The sequence below is a fragment of the Chiloscyllium punctatum genome, chromosome 14, assembly GCF_047496795.1.
Source record: "Chiloscyllium punctatum isolate Juve2018m chromosome 14, sChiPun1.3, whole genome shotgun sequence".
Classification (NCBI taxonomy): domain Eukaryota; kingdom Metazoa; phylum Chordata; class Chondrichthyes; order Orectolobiformes; family Hemiscylliidae; genus Chiloscyllium; species Chiloscyllium punctatum.
Window position 1 is genome coordinate 28,110,643 of NC_092752.1, and position 25,211 is coordinate 28,135,853.

The 25,211-nt window shown below is 42.2% G+C and overlaps 1 protein-coding gene across 4 annotated transcripts in view; it reads right to left on the bottom strand.

The window, feature by feature from the left end:
- The window catches only part of LOC140485677 (ETS-related transcription factor Elf-2-like), a 176,042-nt gene that overhangs the window by 123,838 nt on the left and 26,993 nt on the right, over positions 1-25,211 (bottom strand). Inside the window, exon 1 of one of the 4 annotated variants that reach the window (XM_072584086.1) lies at positions 16,705-17,826. The exons of 1 other annotated variant lie outside the window; for it this stretch is intronic. The gene's annotated coding sequence lies outside the window, so the exon portion shown is untranslated. Of the gene's footprint in view, positions 1-16,704; positions 17,827-25,211 lie in introns of those variants that run through there. 2 more of the 4 variants (XM_072584085.1, XM_072584082.1) reach the window with 2 other exon arrangements.

Below are 25,211 nucleotides of genomic sequence, written 5' to 3' on the forward strand. Positions count from 1 at the left end.
CCATTGGCCTTGATTTTTGTGTCCTCTTTGTCTACAGGAGTAGTGCCAGAGGACTGGAGGCTAGCAAACGTGGTTCCCTTGTTCAAGAAGGGGAGTCGGGATAATCCTAGTAACTATAGGCCAGTGAGTCTCACTTCTGTTGTGGGCAAAGTCTTAGAGAGAATTATAAGGGATAGGATTTATGCACATCTGGATAAGAATGATGTGATCAAGGATAGTCAGCATGGTTTTGTGAAGGGCAGGTCGTGCCTCACAAACCTTATTGAATTCTTTGAGAAGGTGACGAAGGAGGTAGATGAGGGGAAAGCGGTAGATGTAGTATATATGGATTTTAGTAAGGCGTTTGATAAGGTCCCCCATGGTAGGCTACTGCAGAAAATACAGAGATATGGCATTGAGGGTGAGTTGGAGGTTTGGATTAGGAATTGGCTCTCTGGAAGAAGACAGAGGGTAGTAGTTGATGGCAAAGATTCATCTTGGAGTGCCGTCACTAGTGGTGTTCCGCAAGGATCTGTTTTGGGACCATTGCTGTTTGTCATTTTTATAAATGACCTGGAGGAAGGGTTAGAAGGTTGGGTGAGCAAGTTTGCGGATGATACGAAAGTCGGAGGAGTTGTAGACAGTGAGGAAGGATATGGCAGGTTACAGCGGGATATAGAGAAGCTGCAGAGCTGGGCAGAAAGGTGGCAAATGGAGTTCAATGTAGCTAAGTGTGAAGTGATTCACTTTGGTAAGAGTAATAAAAAGATGGATTACTGGGCTAATGGTAGACTACTTGGTAGTGTGGAAGAGCAGAGGGATCTTGGTGTCCATGTACACAGATCTCTGAAAGTTGCCACCCAGGTAAATAGTGCAGTGAAGAAGGCATATGGCGTACTGGCTTTTATTGGTAGAGGAATTGAGTTCCCGAGTCCTGAGGTCATGCTGCAGTTGTATAAGACTCTGGTGCGGCCGCTTCTGGAATATTGTGTGCAGTTTTGGTCGCCATACTATAGGAAGGATGTGGAGGCACTGGAACGGGTGCAGAGGAAGTTTACCAGGATGTTGCCTGGTATGGTAGGAAGATCCTATGAGGAAAGGCTGAGGCACTTGGGGTTGTTTTCTTTGGAGAAAAGAAGGTTTAGGGGTGATTTGATAGAGGTGTACAAGATGATTAGGGGGTTAGATAGGGTTGACAGTGAGAACCTTTTTCCGCGTATGGAGTCAGCTATTACAAGGGGGCATAGCTTTAAATTAAGGGGGGGTAGATATAGGACTGATGTTAGGGGTAGGTTCTTCACTCAGCGAGTCGTAAGATCATGGAATGCCCTGCCAGTAGCAGTAGTGGACTCTCCCTCTTTATGGGTATTTAAGCGGGCATTGGATAGGTATATGGAGGATAGTGGGTTAGTGTAGGTTAGGTGGGCTTTGATCGGCGCAACATCGAGGGCCGAAGGGCCTGTACTGCGCTGTATTGTTCTATGTTCTATGTTCTATACTGCTACATTGCGAAGTGTGCACTACAAAGTAGTTGAAGAAACAAAGCTCCAGCAAACAATGGGGTCCAGAATGCATCAATGAGCAGCAATTAAACTAACTGATAAATCCCAGATGACGACCAAACGTAGAACTTTTCACCAAGTCTAAAACTAAACAAACATAAACTGCAGCAAATGCTGGGAAGGAATAGACTTTTCAACAATCATGAAAACAAAACATTTGAAGACTTTAATTAAAAAAAGATTTTGTTTTGAAAAGACTGGACAGAGCTTTTCCTGCCAGATAGGTTTCCACCACAGTATTTTGCGTGCATATTGCTATGAAAGAAATATGTCCCATTGCTATCCTGTAGAGATCCATAACACTGAAAAGGTGAGGAATGTTCCAGAAGTTGATAGAAAGAATCAAAAAGGATAGGATTTCCCCTTTTTTAGATTATTACTGATCATAAGTCAACAGAGATCAAACATTAATAGGCAAGTACAATCTACTGAAAGAGCTAAATCTGCATTATCTAACACAACCAAAATAAGTCACACAAACCCTATTTGTTGCAGACACAGATCTAGCTGTAATGTTGCATTTCAGTAACAGTCACTCCCAGCTCTCCACCAAGTCCATGCCTTCCTTTGTGCCCTTTCACAATCATTTTGTCCAGTCAGGAGTTTTCCCCAGATATAATTACCACAACAGGGCCATCCCTTAAAGCTTCAAGAGCCTGGTCGATTCTGCTCCATCTTTTGACCTGAATCTGAACTCTCGCTAGCATCCTACTTGGTCAGTTGTGTAGAACAGACACATGCTTGCCCACAGTAGCAGTTCCCAAACCTCCCTACTTGGAGCAGCGGCAGTCCCTTTTCTGTTAGACATCATGTAAAGATAATAAAACTACCACCCCACTCTTAAATGGGCTCTACTCTGTTTTTCTCCCTATGGAAAACAGATTACATGGGCATATTAAAACAACTGCCTGTAAAAACCCAACACTCATGACATTGTTCATGGAGAATCTCAATCTCGGGATAGTGAGGTGAAAAAGAAATTATCGCAGCATCACAAGACAGATACCGAGTTCAAATACATGTGAAGTAGGCATTTTTAATAAATGTTTGCACCCACATCCTGTAACGGAGCACATATTAGTGAGCCTTGATGGTGCTTTCCTGCAGTGAGGGAGGCACCGTCAGCAACATTCAGGCTTGTTTTCCGATAACAGTCACCAGAGGTAAATCAGATCGGCTTAGCCTGCTCCTGCAGGGATGACAGTGGCAACAGCTGTACAGTCAAGAAGTGCCAAAAGCAAGTGCACTACTGGGTCAATTTGCTGCTCCCAGTGCTGTGGCTGTGTGGAGGCTCCAATCACCACAGAACCTTTTAAAAAGCACAGAGCAATACAGCAATTGTTAGCAAACGTCTGTGACTAGAGCCTTGAAGCTAGGTCTAGAGTCACAGAGATGGACAGCACAGAAACAGACCCTTCGGTCCAACCCATCCATGCCGATCAGATATCCCAACCCAATCTAGTCCCACCTGCCAGCACCTGGCCCATATCCCTCCAAACCCTTCCTACTCATATTCTCATTCAAATGCCTTTTAAATGTTGCAATTGTACTAGCCTCCACCACTTCCTCTGGCAGCTCATTCCACGCATGTACTACCCTCTGCATGAAAAAAATTGCCTCTTAGGTCCCTTTGAAATCTTTCCCCTCTCGCCCTAAACCTATGCCCTCTAGTTCTAGACTCCCCCAACACAAGAAAAACACTTTAATCTTTTTATCCGATCCATGTCCCTCTATAAGGTCATCCTTCAGCCTCTGATGCACCAGGGAAAACAGGCCCAGCCTATTCAACCTTTCCCTAGAAATCAAATTCTCCAACCCTGAAACATCCTTGTAAAGCTTTTCTTAACTATTTCAAGTTTCACAACATCCTTCCAATAGGAAGGAGACCAGAACTGAATGCAATATTCCAAAAGAGGCCAAACCACTGTCTTGTACAGCCGAAACATGACCTCCCAACTCCTGTACTCAATACTCTGACCAACAAAGGAAAGCATACCAAACGCCGCCTTCACTATCCGATCTAACTGCGACTCCACTTTCAAGGAGCTATTAACCTGCACTCCAAGCTCTCTTTGTTCAGCAACACTCCCTAGGACCTTACCATTCAGTGTATAAGTCCTGCTAAGATTTGCTTTCCCAAAATGCAGAACCTCACATTTATCTGAATTAAAATCCATCTGTCACTTCTCAGCTCATTGATCAAGAACCCATTGTAATCGGAGGTAACCTTCTTCCCTCTCCAATACACCTCCAATTTTAGTGTCAGCTGAAAACTTACTAACTATCCCTCTTCTGCTTATATCCAAATCACTTATATAAAAATGATGAAAAGTAGTGGACCCAGCACCGATCCTTGTGGCACTCCACTGGTCACAGGCCTCCAGTCTGAAAAACAACCCTCGACCACCTAGCCAGAACAATTTTTCCTGTCTCGTCCTCATGGCTATATTTCAGCAACTGACCGAGATTCCTCTCACAGCACCGGCCAAACCCATAACTTCTAATACCCAGAAGGACAAGACCAGAAACCTGGAACACAGTCACGCTGACTTCAAAATATATTGCCGTTTCTTCGTTGTCACTGGGTCAAATCTGTGGAACACCCTTCCAAACAGCATCGCAGATATATCTTCATTCAACAGACTGCAGCAATTAAAGGCAGCACATCATCACCACCTTCTCAAGGGTACCTTAACATGCATCAAATGCATGAATGGCTCACAACATATTTCATGTTTTCCCCAAGTTAAAAATCTCTTGTCGTTCAGTAGCCAAGGAAATAGAGCACTCAACATTCAGACTTCAGCTAGACTTTCCAACATAAGTGCAGAAAAATTAAACATGGTGTACTTACACTAAGTATTAACACAATAAAACTGATCTCCTTTTTCAGACCGGAACCACAAATGCAATTTTCCACATATGTGACAAAGAGCTGATGTATTAGACTAGAGTGGTGCTGGAAAAGCACAGCAGGTCAGGCTGCATCGGGGAGCAGGAAAAGCGACGTTTCAGGCAAAAGCCCTTCATCAGGAATGGAGGCAGGGAGCCTCCAGGATGGAGAGCTAAGTGGGGGGAGGCTGTGGAGAAAGTAGCAAAGAGTACAATGGGAGAATGGGGGTGGGGAATGGAGGTGATAGGTCAGACGGGAGGGTGGAGTGGATAGGTGGAGGGGAGATTGGCAGATGGGACAGGTCATGAGGACAATGCTGAGCTGGAAGGTTGGAACTGGGGTAAACGTGGGGGGAGGGGAAATGAGGAAACTGGTGAAGTTCACATTGATGCCCTGGAGTTGAAGTGTTCCAAGATGGAAGATGAGGCAATTTTCCTGCTCCTCAGATGCTGCCTGACCTGCTGTGCTTTTCCACCACTACTCTAATCTAGACTCTGGTTTCCAGTATCTGCAGTCCTCACTTCGGCCTAGCTGATATTTTAGACAACAGTGGTGTCATAGATGCCTGATCACCTGCCTTACAGGACCATCTGTCAGAGGCGGGGGTGGGGTGAACACCTCATGTTAATGGGTATGTTAAAGACACACAGATAAACAGCTTAACATTTTTCAACAAAGTACCCGGAACAAACCAACTTCACGTTGACTTAGCCCCAGCCTCTTCCCCTCACCTTTGGTGGTCTGCACTGCTTTGATTATCTAAGGGGTGGCACGGTGGCTCAGTGGTTAGCATGGTTGCCTCACAGCACCAAGGACCCAGGTTTGATTCCAGCCTCGGGTGACTTTCTGTATGGAGTTTGACATTCTCCCAGTGACTGCGTGGGTTTCCTCCGGGTGCTCCAGTTTCCTCCCACAATCCAAAAGACGTTGCAGGTCAGGTAAATTGGTCATGCTAAATTGCCCATTGTGTTAGGTGTATTAGTCAAGGGAAGTGGATCAGGGTGGGTCACTCTTTGGAGTGTCAGTGTGGACTTACTGGGCCAAATGGCCTGTTTCCACACTGTAGAGAATCTAACCATAACAGGTTCTGCATGTAAATTAGCCAAATGGAAAGCACATGGAATTTACTGATGGTAGTTAGTGAAAAGAAAATGCCACGAGTGATTTGGTGATGAGAAAGATCAAACGTTTGGCCATGTGTAAAAGCACTGGTGGAAGAGTACCTGAAGCAACAGATAAAGAGAAAAACAGAAGCAAGGGAGATCTTGTAGTCCAGTGTTAATGACCCTAGCTCTCAGCCAGGAGGCCTGAGTTGAAATCCCACTTGCTTCAGCACCTTTGAACAGATTGTTTAGAAAGCATCTATGACGGCCAACCAAGAAAAAAAGATATACACGCATGGGCCCCAGCTATGCCTGTCTCTTTGCTGGCTATGTGGAACAATCTATCTTCTTCAGTTACACTAGCACCACTCCCACCTTTTCCTTGGCTACACTGATGGCTGCATCGGCGCCAGCTCGTGCTCCCACAAGGAGGTTGGGCAGTTCATCAACTTCATGAACACATTCCCCGATCTTACATTCACCTGGACCATCTCTGACACCTCCCTCCCGTTCCTGGACCTTTCCATCTCCATCAATGGTAACCGACTCAAACACCGACATTTTCTCCAAAGCCACAGACTGCCCCAGATACCTGGATTACACCTCCTCCCACCCTGCCTCCAGCAAAAATGCTATCCCTTATTCTCAATTCCTCCACCTCTGCTACACCTGCTCCCAGGAGGACCAATTCCACCTTCTTTAAAGCAACTTTCCCTCCCATGTGGTTGAAGATGCCCTCCAACGCAGCTCATCCACGTCCTGTACCTCCAACCTTGAACCTCACCCCTCCAACCACAAGGACAGAACACCCCCCACACCCCGGTCCTCACGTTCCACCCACCAACCTCCGTATACATCACATCATCCTCCACCATTTCTGCCACCTACAAACAGACCCTGCCACCAGGGATATTTTTCCCTCCTCACCCCTATCGGCATTTCAGGGAGACCACTCCCTCCATGACTCCTTGTTGGGTCTACGCTCCCCATCAACCTACCCTCCCCTCCTGGCACCTTCGCCTGCCACCGCAGGAATTGCAAAACCTGTTCCTACATCTCCCCCTCTCACCTCCGTCTAAAGCCCCAAAAGGAGCCTTCCATATCCATCAAAGGTTTTACCTGCACTTCCACACGTCATTTACTGTATCCGTTGCTCCCAATGCAGTCTCCTCTACATTGGGGCAACAGGACATTTACTCGCAGAGCACTTTGGAGAACATCTCCGGGACACCCGCACTAACCAACCCCACCATCCCATGGCCAAAACACTTCAACACCCCCTCCCACACCGTCGAGGACATGCAGGTCTTGGGCCTCCTCCCTCACTACTCACTTACCACCCAGCACCTGGAGGAAGAATGCCTTATCTTCTCCATGTTTTGCTGTAGTTTGTAAATAGTTCTAATCCTTTTCTTGAAAATAGATTTAAGTTTCATACTTTACCATCTGCCTGGAACCATTTGAGAGATATTGTATTCTAGGTCCCTTCACTAACCCACAAGTGCTTTACGTTCATTTATTCACAACTCCCTACCCTAACACTGTTTCATTCATTCATTCATAAAACCATGCTTGTGCAGCATATTTTACAATCATAAAATAGACCAGATTAAAACAACCTTTTCTAATTAACCCTTGCAAACCCATTACTGTGTTTTCACACCTTATCAGCCCTTGCTACAAGTAGTGTTTAGACCTGTTTACCGTTGAATAGGTGTCAATATCGTAAACAATACCGTACCCATCAAGTCTCCACGGAACGTTATAATATTAATCATCCCGTACCAACTGTTTCTGGGACCTGAATAGGACTGTAGAACACCAAACATTTTCCCCAATTAGTATGTACCTGTTAAATGCCTTCTAACTGGGCCGTTATCCTTTTAAGAAACTAACTGACAAAACAAGTGGTTCCATGAACGAATGAAACTCTCACCGGCAAAGAGTAAATAAATCTCACAACCCAGCTGTGGTGATCAATTTAATATCCTTTATTCTTTCAGTTAAAAATCATACAAGAAGCCAGTCAGGCTTTACCTGCTGGGACTCTTAGAGAATGCCAACAGGCTCACCATCATGCCCAAGGACTTCCACCTGGCCCGGCGCATCCGCAGGGAGCGGCACTGACATCCACCTCTCCACATCGCCCACTCAACATCCACTCGGATGGCTCACAGCCACCACTGCATTAAGCAAAGGCTTTACCCAAGCCAAGCGCTCTCTCCATTTGGATGAAATCCAGCGGCTCAACACGTCAATATCTGCATCTACATCATCTGCACTTGGAGATTCAACTCAGGAGGATTTGCTGTGATTTTTCCACCAAAATCACTCCTCTGCTAGTCTCAGCTGGGATCCAGCATGTATGGATTAACTTCATTCTTTCCCTCTTTAGGCTCTCAAAGTCCACCTTGCTACTTCTACCCTATGTTCTGCCATCATCTTCCATCTTACTTCCTCTTTTTCTTAAAAAAAAGGTTAGTCCAGAAAGTAACTGGTTTTGAGTCGGGACACTCCAACTGAACGACACTTTCTCCCTTCTCCAGTCTTTTCTGCTTCAGGTTTCCAGCAGCTGCAGTTCTTCATTCCAGCAAGACATGTTGGAGTTCAGCGGGGTGCCTAATGTTTTCCACAGATCTGGCTACTCGTGGTTGGTGGGGACAGAGTCGAGATAAGCTATCTTATTTGTTTATTTCAGAGTCACTGCAACTTTACTTCAATTCGAGATTAAATGGACGCTTTCCTTTTACTTAACCTGGTGATGTCCCTTTCCCACCCCAGGTAAGGTTGACTTTTCTGTTTCGACTGAGTTAGTTACTAGTGTGTGTGCGTCCATGATAATGCTGTCCAGATGCAAGCTGCTCGTTGGATGCTGCCTGAACTGCTGCGCTCTTCCAGCACCACTAATCCAGTATTTGATTTTCAGCATCTGCAGTCATTGTTTTTACCCAGATGCAAGTTGAAACCTAACCACTTCTTTTCCTTTCCCCACAGGTCAAAGAAGGCGCCAGTTTGTTTGCTTTGCCGATCCCTGCCTGGTAGCTGGTTTTGGAATGTGAAAGACTCAACTCCACGGTCAACGACTGATCCTTATCCACGGTCAACGGCTGCTCCTCAGCCTCGATCTATGTTCAGTGATGATTTGGAGACGCCAGTATTTTTGCTACAAATTCTGTGCCTTACAATCTTATTCTCCACAACCACCTGAAGGAGCAGTGCTCCGAAAGCTTGTACTCCCAAACAAACCCTGTTGGACTATAAAATAAAGAAGGGAAAAAAGAATCACATAACACCAGGTTATAGTCCAACAGGTTTATAGGAAGTACAAGCTTTCAGAGCACTGCTCCTTCATCAGGTAGCTAGTGGGGCAGGATCATAGGACAAGAATTTATAGCAAAAGATCAGCGTCATACAACTGACACGATGTATTGAACAAACCTCGATTGCTGCTAAGTTTTTAAATCGCTTAGAATGGTGATGCAGAATGAGTGATTAATATGCAAATCCCAGAACTTCTTTCAAGTCACAGTCCCAACATAACTTGAGGTTTTATATTTAAAAAAAAGAGACATCTCAACTCAAACAATGTATTAAAAGGTGTGAGGTTAGAGTCTGTCTGTATCCTAACCTTGTGTCAGACTGGTCCTATTTCCAAAGTAGAATTTATAAACTGTTGCATGGACTGACTGCCTACAGAGTGGAGGACATGACTCTATTTGTATAAATGGTGCCTTTTGAAAAAATTAGAATGTATCTACAAACGCAAATGATCTTTTACTATAAATTCTGTGTCCTGCGATCCTGCCACTCTGGCAACCTATGAAGGAGCAGTGCTCCGAAAGTTAGTACTTCCAAATAAACCTGTTGGACTAAACCGGTGTGGTGTGACTTTTAAACTTTGTCCATCCCAGTTCAAAACCAGCACCTCCATATCACTTATTAAGCGCAGGTACAATTTAACTTATTTAGAGCATGTAGGCCTAGTATTTTTACAAACATTTACTAACTTAAAAGACAAAAGGACTAACACTTCTTAATTATGCAAGCAGATCAGTCAAACACTCTTAATCCCATCAGAAGTAACAGCCAGCATTTAGCACACATTTTAACCCATCTCCTGTCTCCCAGGACAGATGCCCCTCAAACCCTTGTGTACTATAGATTAAAAAATGTAACACATACATTAAAATTCCTGTGGTAAATTATGGGAAGAACTGGGTGTAAAGGGGCTCTTGTAAGAACCACACTTTGGGATTTTATTGCCACCTTGAACTTGTGCTACTTGTGGTTGCTGAATAAAAAGAGACTATTTTTGTCACTCAGTAATCGGTAGTTATTTGAACATGATTCCACACATGACTCGAACATCCAAAGAAAAATTAGCAGAGGGAGAAACAGAGTACCCTTTTCCTGCGATAAAGTGAGCTAAGCAGGCAACATACAGTTTCCCATCCAACAGTGGTTAAACAACTAACATGGTATCAGATTAGAAAGGTCAGCTTTTATAGCATTTTATAGTGGTTGAAAATGAAAAATGAATGAGCTTACAAGATGTATTGGATAATTCAAGGAGCACTGTTTAAGCAATATTAAAGCAATGCTTATTTCAAAAGAACAGAGTATTTTGCAGAATGAATGCTTCTCTGAACAGACCAAGCCAGTAACATTCTGAGAAGGTCAATGCTATTTTTTAAGAGTTAAGTGATTACTACTCTTGCTGTATAAGCCGTGCGTTGTCAATGAATGAAAGGCCCAGTTTGTACAAGCAATTAATCACCTCAAGGATCCGATGGAACGCATCCGAGGATACTCAAGGATGTAGCGACAGAGATAGTGCATGGACTGATGATAATCTTCCAGGAAACCTTGGATTGTGGAAAAGTCCCAGAGAATTGGAAAACTGGCAGTACAAATACACTTTTTATTTACAGAAGGAAGATGGCAAAAAAAAACTAGAGGCCACTTAATTTAGCATGTTACTGGGAAAACGTTAACTCTACTGTAAAGGATGTAATAGCAGAGCATTTCAAAATACATATGATTAAGCAGGAACATGGTTTCAGGGCAAGGGAAATCATGCCCAATAAGTTAATTAGAATCCTTTGACATGTAACAAGCAAGATAAAAGGGGATGCAGTGGATGTAAGATATTTAAAATTCTGCAGGTCGTTGATAAGTTACCACACATTAATAAGATGCTGTGGTCAGTAGTAGGTTAACATGGAAAGAAGTGGGTTCTTGTAGTGGTAGTGTCACTATGTCTGAGCAGGGAGCCTGGGTTTAAGTCCCACCTACATCCTTGAATAAGTTGATTCAACATATTAACATGGATAGAGGATTGGCAACCTCAGTGAAGATCAGGATTAGGATAAGGGAGAACATTTTCAGGAGGGCAACCTTTAACTGTAGAGTGCCATTGTGTGCGAGGCCACAATTACTTACAATATATGTTAATGACTTGGACAAGGAAGGCAAATGCACCATTGAAAAAAGTTTGCAGATCACACACAAAATGGGTGGGAGGGCGAGTGGTGAGGATGACAGAGTCTGCAGAAGAACATAGACAGATTAGGCAAGTGGGCGAAATGTTGACCAATGGAAATATAGTGTGGGGAAATGTGAAGTTATGCAGGTTGGCAGAAAGAATAGAGGAGTGAGCATTATTGAAGTGGAGAAGAACTACAGAAAGCTACAGAACAGAGAGATTTGGGTGTACTTGTCCATGAAACAAAAAGCTAGCATCCAACTTCAACAAGTAATAAGGAAGGCAAATGGAACATTGACCATTATTTCAATGGGAATGGTGTGTAAAAGTAGGGAGGTTCTATTGAAGAGTTTTGGGCTCCTTTATCTAAGGAAAGATATCCTAGCATTGGAAACAGTCTAGACAAGATTTGGAGATGCCGGTGTTTGACTGGGGTGTACAAAGTTAAAAATCACACAACACCAGGTTATAGTCCAACAGGTTTAATTGGAAGCACTAGCTTTCGGAGCGACGCTCCTTCATCAGGTGGCTGTGGAGTACATAATTGTAAGTCTAGACAAGGTTCACTAGACCGATCCCAGGTATGGAGGGACGGACTTATAGTCTGGAGGTTGTGTAGATTGAGACTATACACACTGGAATTTAGAAGAATGAGAGACAACTTAATGAAGCAAGATTCTTAAGGGGTTTCATAGCATAGATTCTCCTTTTTGGGAAAGTCTGGGGTCAAAGAGCAAAATCTCAGAATAAGGGGTCACACATTTCAAACCAAGATGAGGAGGAATTTCTTCTATTCGGCTCATGAATTTGTGGAATTCTTTACTGCAAAAGGCTGGGTTGTTCATTATATTCAAGGCTGAGATAGATTTTTACCTGCAAGGGTTACGGGAAAAATGGAGGAAAGTGGATTTGAGGATTATCAGATCAACCATGATTCCCATTGAATGGCAGAGCAGACTTAATGGGCTGGATAGCTTACTTGCATTCCTACATCTTCCAGTCTTACAGAATTGAAGACTGAGAATTTAACTCAGCCACTCCTCACTTATTTCAATTCATGAGGAACAGTAAAATATACACATCACAAAATCTACCCAATTACAATGACTGCAATAGATAACACCACAGTTCTGGTCTTGATCAGTTCTTTCTTGTATGCAAAAATCCGAACTTTAAGATTACAAAAAAAAGTGTGCCTCTTAAAAAAAAGGTGCATCCTAAAAACACAACTACAGAATATCACTTCTTTGATTTGTTTTAATTACCATGCAATTACTACATTAGATTCAATCTCACACCTGAGCAGACAACACTGAAGTGTTTTGTTAGAATTCACAACTTATCTTTGCAGTTTCAAACATGTGTTGTGTGTTTATTTGTAGAGAGGTGCTTGTAGAGTCACACAGCATGGAAACAGACCCTTTGATCCAACCAGTCCACACTGACCATGTTCCCAAACGTCAGCGTTTGACCCAATCCCTCCAAACCTTACCTGTTTATGAACTAATCCAACTGTACCTGCACCATCACTTCCTTTTGTAACCTCCATTCACCACATTTATTTTGATGTAATTTCTCAAAGTCCAATATATCAGTGCAAAAACAGAAGACAAAAGGTAAACTATAATTCCACCATTTCTTTGGAAACAAGTTTTAAAACAATACAATATATTTTGATAATAGAAAACTTATTTTAAGACAGAAGCTCTGGATTTTTTTCTCATTTTCTTAATTCCTTTGTGGAATGTGGGCATTGCATTTATTACCCATCCCTAGTTGCCCTTGAGAAGTGGTGGTAAGCTGCCTTCTTGAATCACTGCTAGGCCTTGACCCACAATGCCATTAGGAAGGGAATTCCAGGTTTTAATTCAATGGTAGTGAAGGCACAGCAAATATTTCAAAGTCAGGATGAGGAGTGGCTTGAGAGGAACTTGAAGGTTGTGATGTTCCCATGTATCTGCTGCCCATGTCCTTCTAGATGGAAGTGGTTATGGATGTGGAAGGTGCTGTCCGAGAGATCAGATTCGAGAGCATGGTGCTGGAAAGGCACAGCAGGTTAGGCAGCATCTGAGGAGCAGAAGAGCCAGAGGATGTGGTGGAGGCTGGTACAATTGCAACATTGAAGAGGCATTTGGATGGGTATATGAATAGGAAGGGTTTGGAGTGATAATGGGCCAGGTGCTGGCAAGTGGGACTAGATTGGGTAGGGATATCTGGTCGGCATGGACGGGTTGGACCGAAGGGTCTGTTTCCATGCTGTACATCTCTATGGCTCTAAGAATCGATGTTTCAGGCATAAGCCCTTCATCAGGAATCAGGAATATCACCTATTTCAAGACTTCCAGCAATAAATTCACAGTCATCTCGCTCAAAGGGCACAAGAAGAGTGGAAGAAAAAGGTCACACTAGCTGAGAAGACATTCTCAGAGACTAGATAAATACACATTGTTGGAGAAGACAAGATGATTAACGCTGCATCTGACATTTTATTCTTTATCTGACTGAATACTTGATGCCAGCACCAAGTGCCAGAGATTGAAAAGTCATTCCAAAATCTACATTCCTTACCTAGAGTGTAAAAGCCTCACTTTATACAGAACTATCTGACACATGGCCCAAACTAAAGGCAGCTATAGCCCAAATAGAGAAACTTGAATGTTGGTGAATGGATTAAGAATTGTGCAATTTTATTGTGAATATGAAATCTAAATCTAGAGGGTATTCTGACCCAGTGATAGTGACCCTACCTCTAAGCCAGACACAGGAGATTTAACTTCCACCTGCCCCAGAAGTCTATCACAACAATAAACATTATTTTAAAATAATTTTACCAAGAAAAAAAAACTTTGATTGGACTACCGTCCTGGAGCACTACCAAGTAAGAACAGCAACAAAAATGCACTGCACCTGTGCATTCCAATGTACCTGCATTCACTCCAGTGTCACAGGCTCGCATTCATCATTGGACTTAGCCCTCCGCCCAGAGAAAGGAGAAGTCCAGAACCACTGACATAAGCATTGCAGAACATTGTTGCAAATAAGATACATTATTATCAGGTAGCCAATTTTATTTATGTAAAATACTTCACTTTTAAGAACAAAAGATTTTTCTACTCCCCACCCTCCCAATATAAATCAAGGTTTCGCTGCCCTAAGTCTCTCAAATCAATGAGCCTCAGTGTCCCTTTTTTGGCTAAAAATAAACTTCTCCTATACAAAGTCCACATACAAGATTTAGCTACAGGACTACAAACCATGCCTCATAACATACTCACACTTAAACCAAATTCAATGGAGCAACTAAAAAAAGTTAGATCACTGCATATCTTCTCAGCTTTGCATTGCATTATTCTGTATTTCACTTGCGCAATCCTATTTATGAGTAAGTGTGCATTTAAAAATTTGAAGTGCTGGATACAAACCTGCATCCTACATAGAGACTGAAGGACGTGAATCAAAGAATTCTAAAACACCATTTCAGATTCAGTCATCTAAAATGTTCGAAAGCTTTTAAATGTTAATGTTTAGCCTATAGAGAAAACATAAATAATTTCATTCTAAGAAGAATGAATGAATGAATGAAATAGAAGAAATAAGATGAAATACTAATTGTGGATTTCTCTTTTAATTCTACTGTCCATTCCAAATTCAGTTCAATGCATCAGAGGTGCAATCCTAATAGTACATAGATGTACTTTTTTTAAAAAGTTACCAGATTTACAATCCCTGTTTCCAAACCACCAATAATTTATTTCAAATCAATGCATTAGGAATGAGCTGAAGTAACAAGCAGAAACGTTGACAAAAGTGAAATTTTAAAAATCAAAAGAATTTGGTCCTAAACACTTTAAATACCTTTAACAGCAGACAATAACAGTTCGGTTGAATTGGTAGCACACTGACCTCTGATGTCTAGTCAGATCAAGCCACATTTTAGAATTAAAAGGACATAAAATAGACCGACTATTAACGCTACACAATGGATCAAATAAAGTCCAGCTAGTCAGGCAGTTCAAGTCTGCATTAAAAACATTAAAAGGTCATACTCAAAGAGCAGGGGATATTCCTGGTGTTCTCCTAAAACTCCATCCTCAACTAGCAATAACAGATCAGTCAGTCATTCTTCTTGGAATTGTTTGTGCAATTTTACATTATACAGTATTGATGCTGTGCCTTCAATTTAATGGCTGCTGCACTCCAAAAGTCATTAATGGCATATGATGCACTCTGAGACCATAAAGAAATGCAATCAAGTGCAATGTAAATACAACTTTCCTTCTTCTTTCAATACCACTGCATATATTAAGAATATTAGAATTTAAAGTTTGCTCTGAAGGTTAAATATTGTGCTGTAGTTCATTAACAGAAACACTTGTTCCACAACAAACATTTTAGCTGAGGGCCAAACAGCAGCGAGGAAGGGATGAGAGGATGAAAGAAAGCTCAGCCTGATCTTTATCTATTTGACGAGGTATTTTCAGACAAACTGCAACTGACTTTTTACAGTAACAGGAATGTAAAAACAAGTGCATGTAATAACTACATGCCATTCAAGTACTTTAAAGACACTTATTTATTCATTTGTAAAAGCTTCTGTCACCAAGTATTTTCTGAAAGAGCTTCAGATTATCTATCAATCATGTGACAATCTGGACAGTGAAAAAAACGTATTATATAGACATGTACAATTTTTCAATCCTAGCAGCTCAGTGATACAGCACAACCTCTCTTTAGTATTACTATAAGGAAAGCATTCAGAAATGAATATTGCCTAACATTATCCCACAATGGGTAAAGTGCATCCCCAGTGAATTAGAACTGAGCAGTCACTCTCAAAAAAAATTATATTCATTGAAATAAACACAAAAGCAATAAGTTCCCATACTTAATTTTAACTCTTCAATTAAATTAGATGGTCTATATTAAAATATATGATGAACATATTTTCAGGAGACGACTGGTAAAGATAACACATGCTTTTTGGGCTATTCAGCCACTTACAGTAGAAAGCATTGCTACAATCAATTGCTCAATCTAGCTCTGGTATGCAACTGTATACAGTTGCACAAATGTTATTGGAGCCGAAAAGAAAAATGCAACTTCAAATTAAAAACTACATTATAACGTGAACAAACCGAGTCTTAGCAACAAAGACACTACCGTAAATTAAATAATTCGATCCCCCTATAAATGCCCCAGGTCAAACATAGAGATCCAGAAGTCTCTAACCTCAGATCAAGCTACAAGTTTCAAAAAGGCTTTTATTTCCCTTTTTAAAATCGTTGCGCGTTAAACAATATGACGTTCTAAAAATCTCACACATTTAAAATATACTTTAAAAAAAGAGAGGAAAGGCAACTTTCATTTTTCACCACGTTGTGCGCCGGGTGAGGGGAGGAGAGAACATGGTTCCCCCTAGGCCTGAGAGTCATAAATAAAACCGAAATTCAAGAACCCAATGCAGAAAACAAAACTCAACAAATAACTAAGATCGAACTCAACCGAAAGCAAGCGCCGTGCATTTGTCAAGCACAAAGACAACAATACTCAAAATTATACATAATGTACCCTGAAATATGGACTTAACTTCAGAGGCGAAACAAGTTACTGAGCGGCTGATCATGTCCAGCCAAAACTGTGCGGAGTGTACAAGTGGAACGAGCTAAAAAGCTGCTTTCTTACCTCTCTCCAGGGCTTGCAAATCTCATCCAAATCCAACTGGGTGCGGAGTGGAGGTCTGTGTTGTTGTGTTGTTTTGCAGTGTCTCCAGGATATCAGGCTGTACAGTATATGCCGTGTGAACGTTTGACTGTGGACAGCCCCCGGTGGTTACCGTCCTCCTACAGCTCCCCCAGTCAAGTCTGAGGTTTCAGTTTACACAGAAATGAAGCACACTCCACACTGCCTGACCTCCCTCTATCTTTTTCTCACTCTATTCCAAGAGCGTGATAGGCTAAATCCAGGTCACATCTCCCAGCCTCCCAAATTCTTACACAGCAACACGTCAAGCCAACCAAAAAACAACGCCTTTCCCAGAAATTATCCCACTGGCTGCGAGACGGTGAAAAAGAAGGAGGGAAAAAAAATCAGCTGGTTTACATCACCCACCAACCATATTTTCAAGTTGCAATGAACGTCATCTGTGCTTTTCTCGCGGGTCCAGCATAAATTCGAAAAGGGGCTGAGTTTTGCAATTTTTTTTCATATTTTGGACAGGGTCACAACCTTTTTTTTAAACACCATTCCAAATGAACTGTTGAGCTAGTCAAATCCTGCATTTTTTTCCACTGTCCTGGGTTACTAGTACAGTGCAATTATCTCTTCTATACCAGAGTTTGTTTACATCCTTTTTATTTTCATTCGTGGTTATTTTTACGTCGACAACGCAGGGAAAGAAATACGGCGGGGGCTTGTCACGAGAGAGAGAGAGAGAGAGAGCCTTTGGAGTTATTTTGTGAGTTCCTTCCCTCCATAAAAAAACACTCAGGTTAAAGGGGAAAGTGTCGTGGAGCGAGGAGAAGGATTTGTTTTTTGGTTATTGGAACATAGGCCAGGATGGTTGCTGCCTGCAATATGAAAGTAAAATCGAGAGCAGGCGACAACTTAACAAAATCCTCAGGAGGAACCTCGTCCTTCATGTTGCTCCTGAAAGACCTTTGACGACCCAACATTCGAAAATAGAACGCGCACGCCCAGCGTCGCGTTCCAAATTAGAACCTTCGGCGCCCAACGTTCGAAAATAGAACGGATCGCCCACCGGCGCCGCGTTCCAAATAAGATCCTTTGCTATTCCCGAGTTCAATTCTGGAGTTTTAACACTTTTATTTCCCCCGCCCCCCCCCCCCTTAATTGTTTGATTAAGATCGGGAAATGGAAACTTAGGATCTGCCCCTCAGAGCAAACCAAAAACCTTCCGCCCCACACACTCTCTGCCAAGGTCTGTCCGTGAACCCCGCAGCTCAGACAACCGTACCGAGCTGGTGTGTTTGTACAATCTGTCGCGCTGCTGAGACTGGGTTTGTTTGTAATCTGACAGCAGGAAATCCCGCCTTCCACCGGTCCACTATTGGTGCTTGGACTGCTTTTATTAGGTTGTAAAGAGGTGGAAGTAATATCAATGTGGTGCCGTTCACTGTGAGGACGATAAAACGCGTTCCCGCTTGTGCAGACTCTACCCCTTCGTCCGTATGATTTGCAGAGCGTGCAGTGGTCAGTTATGATACCGCTTTATTAAATGTGTGATTCTTTCTATCCTCCATGCAAGACTGGAGTCAGTCAGATTGCTATGAGGTCAATGGCTCAAATGGGACATCCGCCGAGCATTGCTATGCAACTGTACAGAACCGAACTGCGTTTGTGATTGTACTTAGAGTTTTTTTTATGATAACTGAGACGTGGTTTCAAGTGGACAGGGCCTGGGAAATGAATATTCAAGGCTACACGTGCAATCGTAAGGACAGACTGACAGGAAGAGGCGGTGGGGTGGCCATGTTGGTAAGGGATGATATTCAGTCCCTTAAGTGGAGGTAGCTAGAATCAGGGGATTTCAGAGTCAGTGTGGATAGAGCTGAGAAATTCTAAGGGTAAAAACTCCCTCTTGGAAGTTATCTACAGGCCCCCAACAGTAGTCTGGATGTCGGATGTAAGTTAAATCAGGAGCTGAAATTGGCCTGTTGCAAAGATGTTACTACAGTTGTTATGGGGGATTTCAACATGCAGGTAGACTGGGAGAATCAGGATGGTATTGGACCTCAAGAAAGAGACTTTGTGGAGTGCCTCAGAGATGGATTCTTAGAACAGCTGGTGCTGGAGCCGAACAGGGAGAAGGCAATTCTGGATCTGGTATTGTGCAACGAACCAGAATTGGTCAGGGACCTCAAAGTGAAGGAGGCATTGGGAAGTATTGACCGTAATACAATAAGCTTTAATCTGCAATTTGAGAGGGAGAGGGTACAATCGGAAGTGACAATATTTCTGTTGAATAAAGGGAACTATGGAGCTATGAGGGAGGGGCTGGCCAAAGTTCAATGGTGCAATAACTTAGCAGGGATGACCGTAGAGGAACAATGGCGGATATTTCTGTGTATAATGCAGAAGTTGCAGGATCAGGTCATTCCAAAAAGGAAGAAAGATCCTATGAGGAGGCATGGGTGGCCGTGGTTGATGAGGGAAGTTAAGAAACATATAAAGTTAAAAGAGAAAAAGTATAACATAGCAAAGATAAATGGGAAAACTGAGGACTGGGAAGCTTTTAAAGAACAACAGAGGATTACTAAGAAGGAAATACACAGAGAAAAAATGAGGTATGAAGGTAAACTGGCCAAAAATATAAAGGAGGATAGTAAAAGCTTTTTTAGGTATGTGAAAGGCAAAAAAATGGTTAAGACTAAAATTGGACCCTTGAAGACAGAAACAGGGGAATATATTACAGGGAACAAAGAAATGGCAGAAAAATTGAATTGGTACTTCAGATCTGTGTTCACTGGGGAAGACACAAGCAATCTCCCTGAGATAACAGTGGCTGAAGGACCTGAACTGAAGGGAATTTATATTTGCCAGGAATTGGGTGTTGGAGAGACGGTTAGGTCTAAAGGTTGATAAGTCCCCGGGGCCTGATGGTCTACATCCCAGGGTACTAAAGGAGGTGGCTCGAGAAATCGTGGATGCGTTGGTGATTATTTTCCAGAGTTCGATAGATTCGGGATCAGTTCCTGCGGATTGGAGGGTGGCTAATGTTGTACCACTTTTTAAGAAAGGTGGGAGAGAGAAAGCAGGAAATTATAGGCCAGTTAGTCTGACTTCAGTGGTGGGAAAGATGCTGGAGTATATTATAAAGGATGAAATTACAACACATTTGGATAGTAGTAACAGGATAGGTCAGAGTCAGCATGGATTTATGAAGGGGAAATCATGCTTGACTAATCTTCTGGAATTTTTTGAGGATGTAATTCTGAAGATGGACGAGGGAGATCCAGTAGATGTAGTGTACCTGGATTTTCAAAAAGCTTTTGATAAAATCTCACATAGGAGGTTAGTGAGCAAAATTAGGGTGCTTGGTATTGGGGGCAAAGTACTAACTTGGATTGAAAGTTGGTTGGCTGACAGGAAACAAAGAGTAGTGATAAACGGCTCCATTTTGGAATGGCTGGCATTGACCAGTGGGGTACCACAGGGATCAGTGCTGGGACTGCAGCTTTTTACAATATATATTAATGATATAGAAGATGGTATTAGTAATAACATTAGCAAATTTGCTGATGATACTAAGCTGGGTGGCAGGGTGAGATGTGAGGAGGATGTTAGGAGATTACAGGGTGACCTAGACAGGTTAGGTGAGTGGTCAGATGCATGGCAGATGCAGTTTAATGTGGATAAATGTATGGTTCTCCACTTTGGTGGCAAGAGCAGGAAGGAAGATTACTACCTAAATGGAATCAATTTAGGTAAAGGGGCAGTACAAAGAGATCTGGGTGTTCTTGTACACCAGTCAATGCAGGTAAGCATGCACGTACAGCAGGTAGTGAAGAAGGCTAATAGCATGCTGGCCTTCATAACAAGAGGGATTGAGTATAGAAGCAAAGATGTTCTTCTGCAGCTGTACAGGGCCCTGGTGAGACCACACCTGGAGTATTGTGTGCAGTTCTGGTCTCCAAATTTGAGGAAAGACATTCTGGCTATTGAGGGAGTGCAGCGTAGGTTCACGAGGTCAATTCCTGGAATGGCGGGACTACCTTACGCTGAAAGACTGGAGCGACTGGGCTTGTATACCTTGAGTTTAGAAGACAGAGAGGGGATCTGATTGAGACATATCAGATTATTAAAGGATTGGACACTCTGGAGGCAGGAAACGTGTTTCCACTGATGGGGGGGTGCCAAACCAGAGGACACAGCTTAAAAATACGGGGTAGACCATTTAGGACAGAGATGAGGAGAAACTTCTTCACCCAGAGAGTGGTGGCTGTGTGGAATGCTCTGCCCCAGAGGGCAGTGGAGGCCCAGTCTCTGGATTCACTTAAGAAAGAGTTGGATAGAGCTCTCAAGGATAGTGGAATCAAGGGTTATGGAGATATGGCAGGAACGGGATACTGATTAAGGATGATCAGCCATGATCATATTAAATGGTGGTGCAGGCTTGAAGGGCAGAATGGCCTACTCCTGACCTATTGTCTAAAAAACTGAAATAAACATCGCCAGAAGTTACACAACATCAGGATTTGGTCTGAAGTGAGTCCTGCAAATGCTGGAGATTAGAATCAAGATTAGAGTGTTGCTGGAAAAGCACAGCAGGTCAGGCAGCATCCAAGGAACAGGAAAATTGACGTTTCGGGCAAAAACCCTTCATCAGGAATGAGGCTGGGAGCCTTAGGCTTGGAGAGATTTGGAGATCAGGGTTTGGTCCATTGGATTTCTTTGAAATTACAAACTTTCCCAGCGCTGTTCATTCGTTGCTTTACTTTTTTGATTTCTGAAAGCTTGCGATTTCGAATAAACTTGTTGGCCTATAACCTGGTGTCATGTTACTTCTGACTTTGTCCACCCCAGTCCAACACCTCCACACCAGACATCGAGCTGGACTGCACCTGAAAGACCATCAATCCGTGAAAGGCATTCTTTGATCTGCCCAAAACGTCTTGAACTTCCAGAGCAAGGATTTGCAGACTGGCGCATTCCAAGCTCTCGGACTATATGCGGAGGGACACACGAAAGCTTGGGGCAGCTGCCACCAAGGCACATTGAGGGAAGACTGTCGAAAGTCTTTCTTCCGAAGCTAAATGGGGGTTCGTTCAGTTATTGGATGCCCCAAACCCCCACCCTGTGATTCAAATGCATGTAAATATAGTCTTGAACAAGTAAAAAATGATGAGGCATCACCTGGACTTGAACTGTTAGCTTGCTGTCTCTCCACAAATGCTGCCTGACCCCACTTTGATTTCCAACATTTTTTGATTTCAGTAAGAGATACCTTGGTTTGTTTGCTGGGGAGTCAAACTCCAATATTTGTTTGTTTCTTCATACGCTACAGACCCAAACTGCTCAATATGTATTTTAAGGTATTTTAATGAATGATATATATTTTTGAAATAAAAAAAGCAATGCAACCAAGTTAGATTGCTTTTGCCCGAAACGTCGATTTTACTGCTCCTCGGATGCTGCCTGAACTGCTGTGCTATTCCAGCACCAGTAACCCAGAATCATTCAAGATTGGCCTACAGTTTCCAAGATCTGGGAACTCTGAAGCATGTTTGTTTTTTCCTCCTTTCTTGTGAGCACTTCTATTTATTCACTATAAAAGTCAGACCATAAAATGTAGGAGCAGAAAGAAGTAGGCCATTTAGCCCATAGAGTTTGCTCTGCCATACAATTGTAGAGTTGTACAACATGGTAACAGACCCTTCAGTCCAACTCATCCATGCTGACCAGATATTCCAAATTAGCCTCGTCCCATTTGACAGCATTTGGTCCAAATTCGTCAAAACCCTTCCTATTCATATACCCATCCAAATGCCTTTTAACTGTTGTAATTGTACCAGCCTCCACCACTTCCTCTGGCAGCTCATTCCATTTAATTAGATCGTGACTAATCTGATAATCCTCTACTCCATTTTCCTGCCTTTTCTCTACAAATCCCAGACCTTTACTGGTTACAAATCAGTCCATCTCCTCTTTGAATGTATTTAACTATCCAGTCTTGATAGCCCTCTATGGATTTCAGATTTGGAGGTGCCAGTGTTGGACTGTGGTATACAAAATTAAAAATTACAAAACACCAGTTTATAGTCCAACAGGATTATTTGGAGGCACTAGCTTTCGGAAGCTAGTGCTCCAAAAGCTAGTGCTTCCAAATTAACCTGGTGTTGTGTAATTTTTAATCTCTATGGTAGAGAATTCCACAGTCTAACTATTCTCTGAGAGAAAAATGCCTCCTTATTTCTGTCTTAAAAGACTAAGCCCTCAAGTCTGAGTTTAAGGCCTCATTCGAGATATTCAGGGAGGAGGCTGTTTGAAATTCAAGCATCATCCAGCTGAGGCGAAATGTCTTTTTGCCTTCCGATTGTTTTGAGAAATCAGGATGACGTAACATAAAATTGGCATCCATGTTGTGGAGGGAAGGCAAATTAAATAAAAACAGAAATTGCTGGAAAAACTCAGCAGGTCTGAGAAGGCTCACTGGACGCAAAACATTAAGTCTGTTTTCTTCCACAGATGCTGTCAGTCCTGCTTAGCTTTTACAGCAATTTCTGCTTCTGTTTCTGATTTCTCGCATTGACAGTTCTTTCAGGTCTTTAGTTCAAGGCAAATGAAATGTTGGTCTTTATTGAACATAGAAGTAGGGAGGTTTTGTCAGTACGACACGGCACTAGTTAGTCGTCAGCTGATATACTTTGAACAGTTTCATGTGCCTTATCTAAGGAAAGATATACTGGCATTGGCAGCAATTCAGAGAACAGGCGAAAGTGAGGACTGCAGATGCTGGAAATCGGAGTCGAGAGTGTGCTGCTGGAAAAGTACGGCAGATCACGCAACTCCAAGGAGCAGGAGAATCGATGTTTCTGGTAAAAGCCCTTCATCAGGATCCAGAGAATGTTCACTTGGTATAAATGGACTATTTTATGAGGGGAGATTGAGTGGTGGGCCTGTACTTATTGGAATTTAGAAGAATTAGATGTGACCTTATTGAAACATAGAAGATTCTTAAGATTCTTGACAGGGTAGATGAGATGTTGTTTCCCCTTATGAGAGAGTCTGGAAGCAGAGTGCACAATTTCAGATTGAAGGTTTTTTCAATTAGGACAGAGGTGAAGTGGAATATCTTCAATCAGACTGTACTGAATGCAGAATTCTTTACAACCGTGGATTATTGAGGGTGAGTCATTAAGTAAATTCAAGGCCAAGATAGACAGATTTTTAACCAGTAAGGGAAACAAGAGTTACAGGAAAAAGCAGGAAATTGGAGTTGAGGATCATCAGATCCGCCATGATCTCACTGAATGGCAGGTGACACTCAATGTCTCCTATTGCTAACATGCAATCAATTGCCTCTTTTTAAATTTTAGTGGTATGAGACAAGAACTTTACAAAGTTGATTGGAACAGACTATTCGTGGGTAAAGTGATGATTGACTAGTGGGAGGCTTTCAAAAATGTGATTTTAGAGGTATTATGTTCCTGTTAGAGTGAAAGATAAGGCTGGTAAGATTAGGGAGCAATTGGTGAATAAAGATATTGAGGTTCTAGTCAAGAATAAAAAAGGAATCATATAATAGATTTAGACAACTGGGATCAAATGAATCTCTTGAAGATGAAAATCAGGAAAGCAAGTGGGATAGCCTTGGCAGATAAAATTAAGGATAATCCAAAGAGATTCTACAAGTACGTTGTAATGGAAAATTAACATTTACTGTGAAATCTGAAAGAGAATACTTTGCTAAATCTAACACTTTGCTAAAATTTTAAATAGGCAGCTTGACTTTGCTGGATCTTGCAAGCAGACAGCTTGGCCTTGCAAGTCTTGCAAACAGTCAGATTCAGCAAGAGTTAGGGAAAACATAAAGCTTCAATTATATCAACAGCAAAGGAATGAGAAAAACAACTCCATTTGTGGAAAGATGCTAGAATGGTTCCCAGTTCTTGTCCTTGAGTATGTAATAAGGATAAGCGAAATGTAGTATAAAGAGAATATGTGGAAGTTGTACAACCCCTTACATGCAGCATCTTGCCAAGTGTATTAAGCCCCCTGCAGAGGTTGTAGTGAAGCTTTTTCTTTGCTCTTGCTGGCATTTGAGGCGAGTCAATTTAATTTCCATGACAACGTTAAAGGCAAAAGTGCAACTAGAGAGAAGTAGGAACCCTTAAAGATCAACAAGATCATCTTTGTGTTGAACCTCAGGAAATGGGAGAGATATTAAATGAATATTTCATGTCTGTTTTTACTGTTAGGAAAGAAATGGAGGCGAGAGAATGCTGGAAAACAAATATTGATGTTTTGTAAACAGTTCACATTACAGAAGGGGAAGTGCCTGAAAGTCTTAGAAAACACAAAGTTGGATCAATTTCTGGCACCTGAACAAGAATATCCCAGGACCTTGTGGGAAATTAGGGAGGAAATTGCAGGTCCCCCAGCAGAAATATTTGTATTATCTTTAACCATCAGGGAAACTCTACAAGTGATTCTTCTTGCTAAAGACTCAC